Raw genomic sequence first — 9864 nt, forward strand, 5'->3', positions numbered from 1 at the left:
AACCCGGTTCCCCAGATTACGTGACTACCGCTCTTAACCACTACACCACACTGGCTCTCAGGAGAGGTCATGTTGGTGTTTCAAATGCAGCAAAAACAACACAGGAGGCAGAAGTTGATGTTGTTACCCGCTGCTGGTTTCATTCTGGTACTGAGCCTGATGGGAATTGTAGAGAGCCAGTGTGGTGTAGTGGTTAAGAGCGGTGGACTCGTAATCTGGGGAACCGGGTTCGCTTCTCCGCTCCTCCACATGCAGCTGCTGGGTGACCTTGGGCTATTCATACTTCTCTGAAGTCTCTCAGCCCCACTCACCTCACAGAGGGTTTGTTGTGGCGCCTACAATTGAAGAATGGAGAATGAAATTAATGGCAACATGGCTCCCTCTCTCTCTAGCATCAGACAGCAAAGAGAAAGAACAAAGGACAATAGTCCCACTTCATGGAACACAGTAACACAAACATCCTGTCTCCGTCACTTCCCACTCTGTGGAATGAAAACATACACCATCATGTGATAGACAACAATCCCATGACTGCAATCATGGAGCCAGGAATTCTAACAAGTACAACATCTCCTCCTTTGGGCTCTTTTCCTTGATCTGATTCTTCATCTGAAGATCTCCCTGAGAGTTTTGATCAGAGAGAAAATGACACACACCCTGTTTCAGGCTCCCTCTGGGACCCCTTATCAACATCCATAACAGTTCTGTCCCTTTTGGGATTTCTGATCCCCAAAGGATCATCTAGTCCAGGCATGTCCAAAGTCCATTTTGGGGCCTAATCTGGCCCACCGGTCAGTTTAATCCAGCCCCTGTGGTAGTTTATTTCCTGGGGTAAAATCCCCCAAACCAACAACTTTGGGGTAAAATCAACAACTTCAGTTGGCCCTTGTGGCCCTTCACTTCATCAAATCTGGCCCTCTTTGAAAAAAGTTTGGACACCTCTGATCTAGTCCAAACCTGTGCAATGCAGGAATCACACATACAGGATCCCTAACTGACCTCCGTTAAAAAAATTCCAATGAAGGAGAGTCCATTACCTTCGAAGGTTGTCTGTCCCACTGTTGAAGAGCTCTTACCATCAGAAAGTTCCTTCCCAGTGTTTAGTTTGAATCTCCTTTCTGGTACATCCTTTCCTGTCCTTCCTTGAAAGCTTCTGTCCAGAGATAACTGTGTTTCACTGGTTCCCTTCGCTCCACCAGGTCTCTATCAAAGCTATCCTCACCCATCCTTGCTTGGTGTCTCCTTGGTGTCTCCTGCTGCCAGAATAGACCCAGGAGCACCAAGCCCTAAATCCAGGACTCTTACTAAGATGACCTATTTTGTCAGAATTTATCCCTAATTAATTCTAATGGAACTAAACTGTTTGTTATTCATTTTGGGAGAGGGTGGAGGCAGGGGACTCAGCCTCTAAATTAATTCCACTTTATTGTTAATGAAACCTACAGGCTAAAGTGCGGTGCAGGAAAACAACTCCTCAGAGAGGGAGAGTGAAGGAGAGAGACAGGCAGGCCCCGTCTCTCTCTCTCTCTCCTCTCTCTCTCTCTCTCTCTCTCTCTCTCTCTCTCTCTCTCTCTCTCTCTGCTCAGGTTATTTCCAGCTCGCCTTAATGTCCTCAAAAGCCACAGTGATGTTGCAGAAAGCCTCAGCCATAGGGAACTTAATTAAACTTTACTTATGAGAGTTAAATATTCATTATTGGGCTTCAATTACTGGCTTTGCTGTTTCTCCCCTTTGCTTATTTTCATTTGCATGATGGCTAATTAGTCTGATTGCTCTTCCTAGCTCAGAACCCTGGCAATTACAGTATTTGTGCAGCTCTGAGACCCTGCTTGGAACCAGGTCCCCACTGGCTGGGGGGTCCAGCAAGAGAGTGGGAAGGCAGGGCGCCCCCATGTGGTGGTCGATATGGCAAGCAGACCCAGGCTGCAAATACCAGTCTTGTGCCCGTCCACCTCTGCTTTCTGGAGCCTCTAGCTAAAGCACCTCACTCTGGGCTGAACTCTCCCGCTGGGTTGCTGTGATGCGTCTCTTTGCAGCTTGGTGGCTAACAGTTACAGGGTTTGGACTAGATGACCCTTGGGGTTCCTTCCTTCTATTTATGAGCTTTCAAGGGTCCATAGGATTGGAACCCTTGCTCAGCTTCATGCTACCCATCACGGATCTGGCCAGCTTCATCCATGATATAGTCGCTGCCCTGTATGTATCTTCTTTAACTGCTGCAAAGCTTGTTTTTCCTATTGCATTTGTTACACTTCCAGGGGTTCAAATGTAAGCATTATACTTTGGAACTCCCCGCCTGTTGATATCAGGCCTTCACTGCTCTCATTTTGTCACCTCCTTGAAAATAGTTCTGATTAAATAAGCCTACTCACAGTTGTTTAGAAATGTTATGTACTGAAGTTCTCACCCTGGGCCAGCAGGGGGATGCTGTAGATAGTTCAGGCACATATGCAAATAAGGGATAGAAAGTGACATTCAGTGATTGGATAGTTACAGAAAATGGTTACTGTTGCGTTCCAGTGGAGCTCTATATAAGCAGGTTGGGCTGAACCCTTCAGTTCAGCTCTGTTCTGGCCTGTGAATAAACAAGAGCTGTTTGAAGAATCGCTGTGTCATCTGATATGTTCACCCACAACTTAACAAGAAACTTGGTGTGAGTTTTTAATCTATTTTAGTCCATTGTTATCATAACTTTTTTGAAAGGCATGGCCCTGACTGACTCCATAAAAGAGCCGAGTCATGTAGCCATTTTCTCCATCGCAGTCTTGTTGTCCTGCCTCAGAAGTTGTCTTGATTCTTGCTTGTCTTGATACTGATCTTTTGCTGCCATGATGCTCTCCTGCAGCCATTTTGTATTCTCTTCATGTAATTTTGCTGTCTGCTGGCTCTCAGCCAGCCACACATGAGTTCAGTCTCCATATGAGATGAACTCACAGTTTCTTTGTGTAACTACCAAGCAAAGCCCGCCTCTCAGGGATCAAAAGTGAGTACACTTTTTTGTTACTTTACTCAGAAAGACGCTTGTGTCTTTATTCTTTTAAGAGGGCACTAAAGGGGACACCAGAAATAATCTTAACTCAGAGATTCAAATGAATGTGCAAACAAGCTTCCAGCTATATTGAGGGGAATTTGCTCTGCTACATCACTCACAGCATGAGTGAAGGAAGGAAATTGCTTATTCAATACACTGGTGCCTTGGGTTACAGACGCTTCAGGTTACAGACGCTTCAGGTTACAGACTCCGCTAATCCGGAAGTAGTACCTCAGGTTCAGAACTTTACCTCAGGATGAGAACAGAAGTCGCCTGCCGCCAGCGTGGCGGCGGTGGGAGGCCCCATTATAGCTAAAGTGGTACCTCAGGTTAAGAACAGAACCTCCAGAATGAATTAAGTTCTTAACCCAAGGTACCACTATATATCCTTTCCTACAATCCTTAACATTCCCACAAATTGCACTGAAAAAAAATGTTGCTTTATCTTTTCTGTAAGCCACCGTGAGGTTGCTTTCTTAAAATCAAGTAGCTGGAGGGCTGAGTCTAAGGTGTGACCTGGATGAGAATCAGAATTGTAGAGCTGGAAGGGTGGACTAGAGAAACCATGGAGTCCCTTCCATCTCTATAATTCTGTATGATTCCATACGTTTAACATAGCTTGCAGTGAGTTTCTCTACAAACAGCAGGAGACAAAGGGCTCTGTTAAGGGCTCCCTTTCTTCCTGCAACCAACAGCACCCTGCCCTGCTTGGGGTCAGGGCCTGCTTGAGAAGGTCCTAGCCGCTGGACTTCCCTTTGACCTCTACTATTCATAAACTCGAATCCGGCAGTCGCTGTGTCACAAAGGCATCGTAAGAGTGTCACAGAGAGTTTTGAAGTCGAGGGTTGAATGACAGAAGATGCCTAAAACATTTAAGTTTGACCTTTGGTTGAGCCCCCGGGCCAAAGGCTCCTTCCTGCCAGACTCCCTCTTCCTGCTGGGCTAAATGGCCGTCAAGGCTGCCCTTTGTTTCCCCTCCAGCACCCAACATCCTGGTGTCGTTTCAACCACTGTGTCAATTTCACAGGCAGAGGCTTAGATGTTCTGAGCCAAAGCCTTGTGCTGGCGGTGGGGGGTGTCCTTCCGCGGGAGTAAGCTGGCCCACACAATCTGTCGGCCAGGAAGAGTTGAAAGGGAAGCCTCTAATTCAACGGCTGATGCAGACGTAAACTGACAGCGATACCACAGAATCATCGAATCGTACAGTTGGAAGGGACCCCGAGGGTCATCCAAACCTCTGCAATGCAGCAATCACAGCCCAAGAATCCCTGGCAGGTGGCCATTCAACCTCTGCTTCCAAACCTTCGGTGAAGGAGAGCCCACCACATTCTTAGGGAGTCCTCTCCACTGTCAAACAGCTCTTACTGCCACGGTCCAGTTCACGGGCGATCAAAGACCCGGCTGGGGACGTCAGGACCGGGGGCAAGATGGCGGGGTGGGAGCAGGAACGGGAGTCCAGAATCCAGGAGTCAGGAAACAAAGAGTCCGAGGGTCAGGAAGCAAAGAGTCACGAAGTCAAGGGTCTGAGGGTCAGCAAGCAAGGAGTCACGAAGTCAAGGGTCCGAGGATCAAGAAGCAAGGAGTCAAGGAGCCAAAAGCAGCAAGGCAGGGGGTGTGTTGCTGTGGCAAAGAGCCGAAGGGAAAATGCTGACCTTATATCCCTTCCCGGCTCTTGCCACCAGGTGCAGTGAATTACCAATCGGCCTTACCTGTGTGGCCACGCCTTGCCTCTTCAGAACAAACTTAGGAAGGCCACAGTCCTGCAAAGTCCTATTGGTCACAGGGCCTGGCTCCTGCATGCACTCCTGACACCATCAGAAAGTTCTTCCCAAGGTTTAATCAGAATCACCTTCCTTGCCATTTGGATCCACAGAAGACAACTTTGCTCCATCTTCCATCTGACCAGCCCCTCAGATATTTGAAGGTGGCTATCCCATCACCTCTCGGCCTTCTCTTTTCCAGAGTTCCTGACTTCCTCAACCGTTCCTCATAAGGTTTGGTTTCCAGACCCTTGATCCTCTGTTGGTCTCCATCCTCTGCACGTTTCCAGTTTTTCAATACCCTTCTTAAACTGGGGTGCCCAGAACTGGACACAGACCAATGCAAAAAAACTTCCCTTGATCCGGGCACTCTGCTTCTGTTGATGCAGCCTAGAATTGCAGTAGCTTTTCTTTTTCCTTTTCTTTTGCTGCTGCTGCTGTGCATTGTTGCTGGCATCTGTCTGTCTCACGAGACACACAGTTTATTCGTGTTTATTTCTAAATTGGTCCCCCATACTTGGGCATTGCATGTGGCTGCTTCCCTGCTGCAGGGAAGCCTCTCTTCCAGCAGAGATCCATCAGGCATCCTCGTGTTTGATTTTCAGATCGTTTGAAGGCTGGATTTGTGCCAACAGGCCTGTGCAGCTGTTTAAATCTGTCTTGATTAGCCAGCCACTGTAACAATTATTTTGTTTCTAATATTTGGCTGTTTTTAATGGTGATGCCTTATTGTGTGCATATTGCTGCTCACCAACCAGATGGTCTATCTATGAGATGGTGGTATGCAAACACTCTTAGAAATACATAAAGTGGAACCTCTATTATTGTGGTTTCAAATAACCTCAAAGTGCCCCGGGAGAGCAAGCCCAACTCCGGCCAAAGTTGCTCGTTCACAGTTTCCTATCAGTAAAGAGAAATGGTCAGCAGCACTGATCTGTCAAGAGGCAACCGTCTGGGGGAAAGGCCTGAGGAGAACTAGGAATTTGAAGCTGTGAGAGGCTGACATGTGCTGAAGAATCTGGCCGTTTGCACCCTTCCTTTGCAGGAATTAAAGGGAAACATGGAACTGAGAGAGGCAGCTTAAGAAAAGATGCCTCGATTTCACTTTGCAAGGAAGGCAACAGCAGTCTTGTGGCACAGGGCTTGCAAGCAAGGGAAAAAGAGGAGGGGGGAGAAGAGGGGGAGGGAGGGGAAACTGTCTCCTTATTCCACCCCTCCCACCCCCTCCTTCTCCCTCAAACGCACACACACACAATGGTGCCCATATGCATGGCGGCGATAAGGCAACTTTGCAAGTGCTCCAATTCATCACTCCGCCCCAGATGGAATTTGTAATTTATTTCTGCAGCATATGTTGTGTTTTGAGGATGATGCAACATTAGAGCTGGGAGATTGTGAATGAGATGCAGCCTGAAATGCACGTGCCCAGAGCCACAATCAAGCGCTGGGACCTTTCCTTCCATCACTCGCCCTGGAAGGAAAACTTGAGCTCAAGGAGAGCAGCAAAGTTAAGCGACAAGTGCGGGGGTAGGAGGAGTCCAAGTGGTCCAAAGTGCCCAGGGGCCACAGCTCAACCCCAGCAGTGTCACCATCGCCCTTGAGCCAGTATCACCAACTGGACTCATCCACTTCAGCCCCGACTGGGCTAGGTGAGCTGGGTAGCACTTCCAGAGACCACCTTCTGCACAGGAACAGGTCAAAGTGCTGTGGACTCACAGCTTAGAGTTGTGAGCACCGGATTCACTCCAACAAGAAGACAGTCATCGGACAGCAGAGTATAGCAGAGTATAGCAGAGCATAAACGACTCGGAGAGCAGCTCTGTAGAATATCTTCTTTATTCTATCTACAACTATAATACACAACTATATACAGAGCTAAATGAGGTCTAAATGAAAATGCTGAACTGCACTGAGTGTCTGCAGCTGCTCTTAGCAGCAACCTTATCTATACACACAATCTCTCTCTGACACTCAGTCTCTCCCCACCCCCACCCCCCGACACTTTGATGTGAGGCTGGATCAGAATAAGTAGAGAGCAGAAACCGCCCCTCCTCTCTGGAGAATCAGCAGAGAACATCAGCATATTCTTGGATATGGGAGGGGTAAAATCTCCTCAAGCAGGAGGGAATGCCTCATTTGGCCATGCAGACAAGAAGAAAATTAAGGGTTTAACCATACCTACCTTTTGCCTTAGGGACGCGGGTGGTGCTGTGGGTTAAACCACAGAGCCTAGGGCTTGCCGATCAGAAGGTCGGCGGTTCGAATCCCCGCAATGGGGTGAGCTCCCGTTGCTCGGTCCCTGCTCCTGCCAACCTAGCAGTTCAAGAGCACGTCAAGTGCAAGTAGATAAATATGTACCACTCCAGTGGAAAGGTAAACGGTGTTTCCATGTGCTGCTCTGGTTCACCAGAAGTGGCTTAGTCATGCTGGCCACATGACCCTGAAGCTGTACGCCGGCTCCCTGGACCAGTAAAGAGAGATGAGCGCCACAACCCCAGAGTCGGCCACAACTGGACCTAATGGTCAGGGGTCCCTTTACCTTTTACTTTTTGCCTTGCTCTTTCTAGGGACAGGTCCACACTCTAAAACACCATGTGTGTACACACACACACACCCTTCCCCCCCCCCCCAGCTTTCCCTGTGAAAACTCGCTCTTTGGTGCTCAGTCGGAGCAAACATCAATTCAGATTTCCTGTGGATTGCTGTTTGCTCCAATTCAGCTTTAAATAGTGAGGCTTCGTGGGAAAGCTCTGAAGCAAAAAAAAACAAACAAACAGAGTCTATGCTCAAACACGGAGCTTTAAATCATGGACCGTACCTGAGGAAAGCACAGGAAAGGAATGTGTGACGAAGGCCTCTATATCAAAACAGAGATGTGAGCATATTATTTGTCGATGATGTGAAGACCACATTGCAGGCCCAATGGAAATGCTTTTTTGAGATTCATTTGGATAAGGATTCAGCAGGCTCTGGTTAAAGCAAAGCAATGATATTGTTGTTTGGAGGGGTTGGGAAAAGCAACTCTGGAGGTCAGGGTACAGCTGCATTACACCTCTTCTTTTAATAAAATTTAACCAAAATGCATAAGGCCATAAGAATGAGGCCAACAGCCCATCTACTTTTAAGTAACAGTGTGCAATAGAATGTAAATATATATATTAATAATGCCAATGTTGTATATAAGAGAATATCAAGTACTTTCAAGCAGTGTCTATTGCATTCATATTACAGTGGTACCTCGGGTTACATACGCTTCAGGTTACATACACTTCAGGTTACAGACTCCGCTAACCCAGAAATAGTACCTCGGGTTAAGAACTTTGCTTCAGGATGAGAACAGAAATCGTGCTCCGGCGGTGCGGCAGCAGCAGGAGCCCCCATTAGCTAAAGTGGTACCTCAGGTTAAGAACAGTTTCAGGTTAAGAACGGATTTCCGGAACGAATTAAGTTCTTAACCCGAGGTACCACTGTAACCAGTCTGACTTTTTTGCCATCAACTAGGGCCAGACCAAGATGTTTATGAGTCAAAAACAAAAAAATACCATGGAACGTGGGAGGGAAAGGAGGCCAAAATGGAGGAGGGCAGGGGGGAGGAGTTGGTGGTGGCAAGCGAGGAAGATCCGTCATTGGTGGTGGGGGTTGGGGGAAGAGGAGTGGGGTAACAAGTGTATTTCTCATGGACCTTGGTCTGACTTACCTCCCAACTGCCCCAAGTCTCCCTCCCTGAGACGTTGCACAAGCAGTGTATAAATTCTATGAAATAGATGAATAACTTGTTATGTACTGAGTCGAATAGGATCCAAACTGCAGCAGTCTGATTGGTCCTAGAACAATGCAGCAGTATGATTGGTTGGCAGGAACCACCCAATCATGCTCCAGATAGAAGTGAATCCACAACCTGATTAGCTTACAGTAGAATTCCGGAATTAACCAATCATGTGCAGCCCATTGTGTAAATAATGTATATAAAGCAGATACTTTGAGGGGACTTTCATTCATTCCTCCTCACCACCATGAGCTGAATAAAGAGCATGAAATCACTTTGCGACTCTGAGTATATTTCATAACTCTTAATTGCAATAAGGAAGTGTGGGAGGGTGTGCAGCCAGCATCACAAATGCACAGTGGCTAGACAAATAGGGACAATGGCACCTATGGAGCTTCAGAACCTGCACAGAGGGGACTCTATGACATCATACCCCCAAAACCTGGTGGTGGGGGAAAGGCAATGAGTTAATCCCTGTGTCTTCTATCCTGTCACTCACACCCTCTTTTCTTGCCTACAATGGGGTAGGATGTCTGTGAGCTCTCACCCAGAACACATACACAATTTTGAACTGGACTTGTGTGAGGGACGCGGGTGGCGCCGTGGTCTAAACCACAGAGCCTAGAACTTGCCGATCGGAAGGTCAGCAGTTCGAATCCCCGCGAAGGGGTGAGCTCCCGTTGCTTGGTCTCTGCTCCTGCCAACCTAGCAGTTCGAAAGCATGAAGTGCAAGTAGATAAATAGGTACCACTCTGGCGGGAAGGTAAAGGGCGTTTCCGTGTGCTGCTCTGGTTCACCAGAAGCGGTTTAGTCATACTGGCCACATGACCCGGAAAAACTATCGGCGGACAAACGTTGGGTCCCTCGGCCAGTAAAGCGAGATGAGTGCCGCAACCCCAGAGTCGTTCGCGACTGGACTTAACTGTCAGGGGTCCTTTACCTTTTATGGACTTGTGTAGGTCCTTTAAAGGATTATTGCCTGCCTGATCTTCATCCCTGCAACTGTAGAATCCTGGCAAGACGTTGATCAGTGAGTAAACCTTGTATTTTTCCTGTTTGCTCAACAGCCTGAGAGTGATTTCTTTGTTAAGAGGAAAACATAAAAAGTGGGGAGATAATCCAAGACTGCCTATCACATCCTTGCATATTGTAATTGTTCTAGAAGGTCGCGCAACCTTGTCCTAATAGCTTCTAGAGCTAAGCTGCGCATGGGTGGTGATATTAACTCTGCTGAAACAGATATTTGCATTCTCACACAAGCGAGGAAAAGAGGAAGGATAATTAATAAATAAAATAACCTCTCCTCC

This window comes from Podarcis melisellensis, assembly GCF_964234715.1.
Source record: "Podarcis melisellensis genome assembly, chromosome: 8".
NCBI lineage: Eukaryota > Metazoa > Chordata > Lepidosauria > Squamata > Lacertidae > Podarcis > Podarcis melisellensis.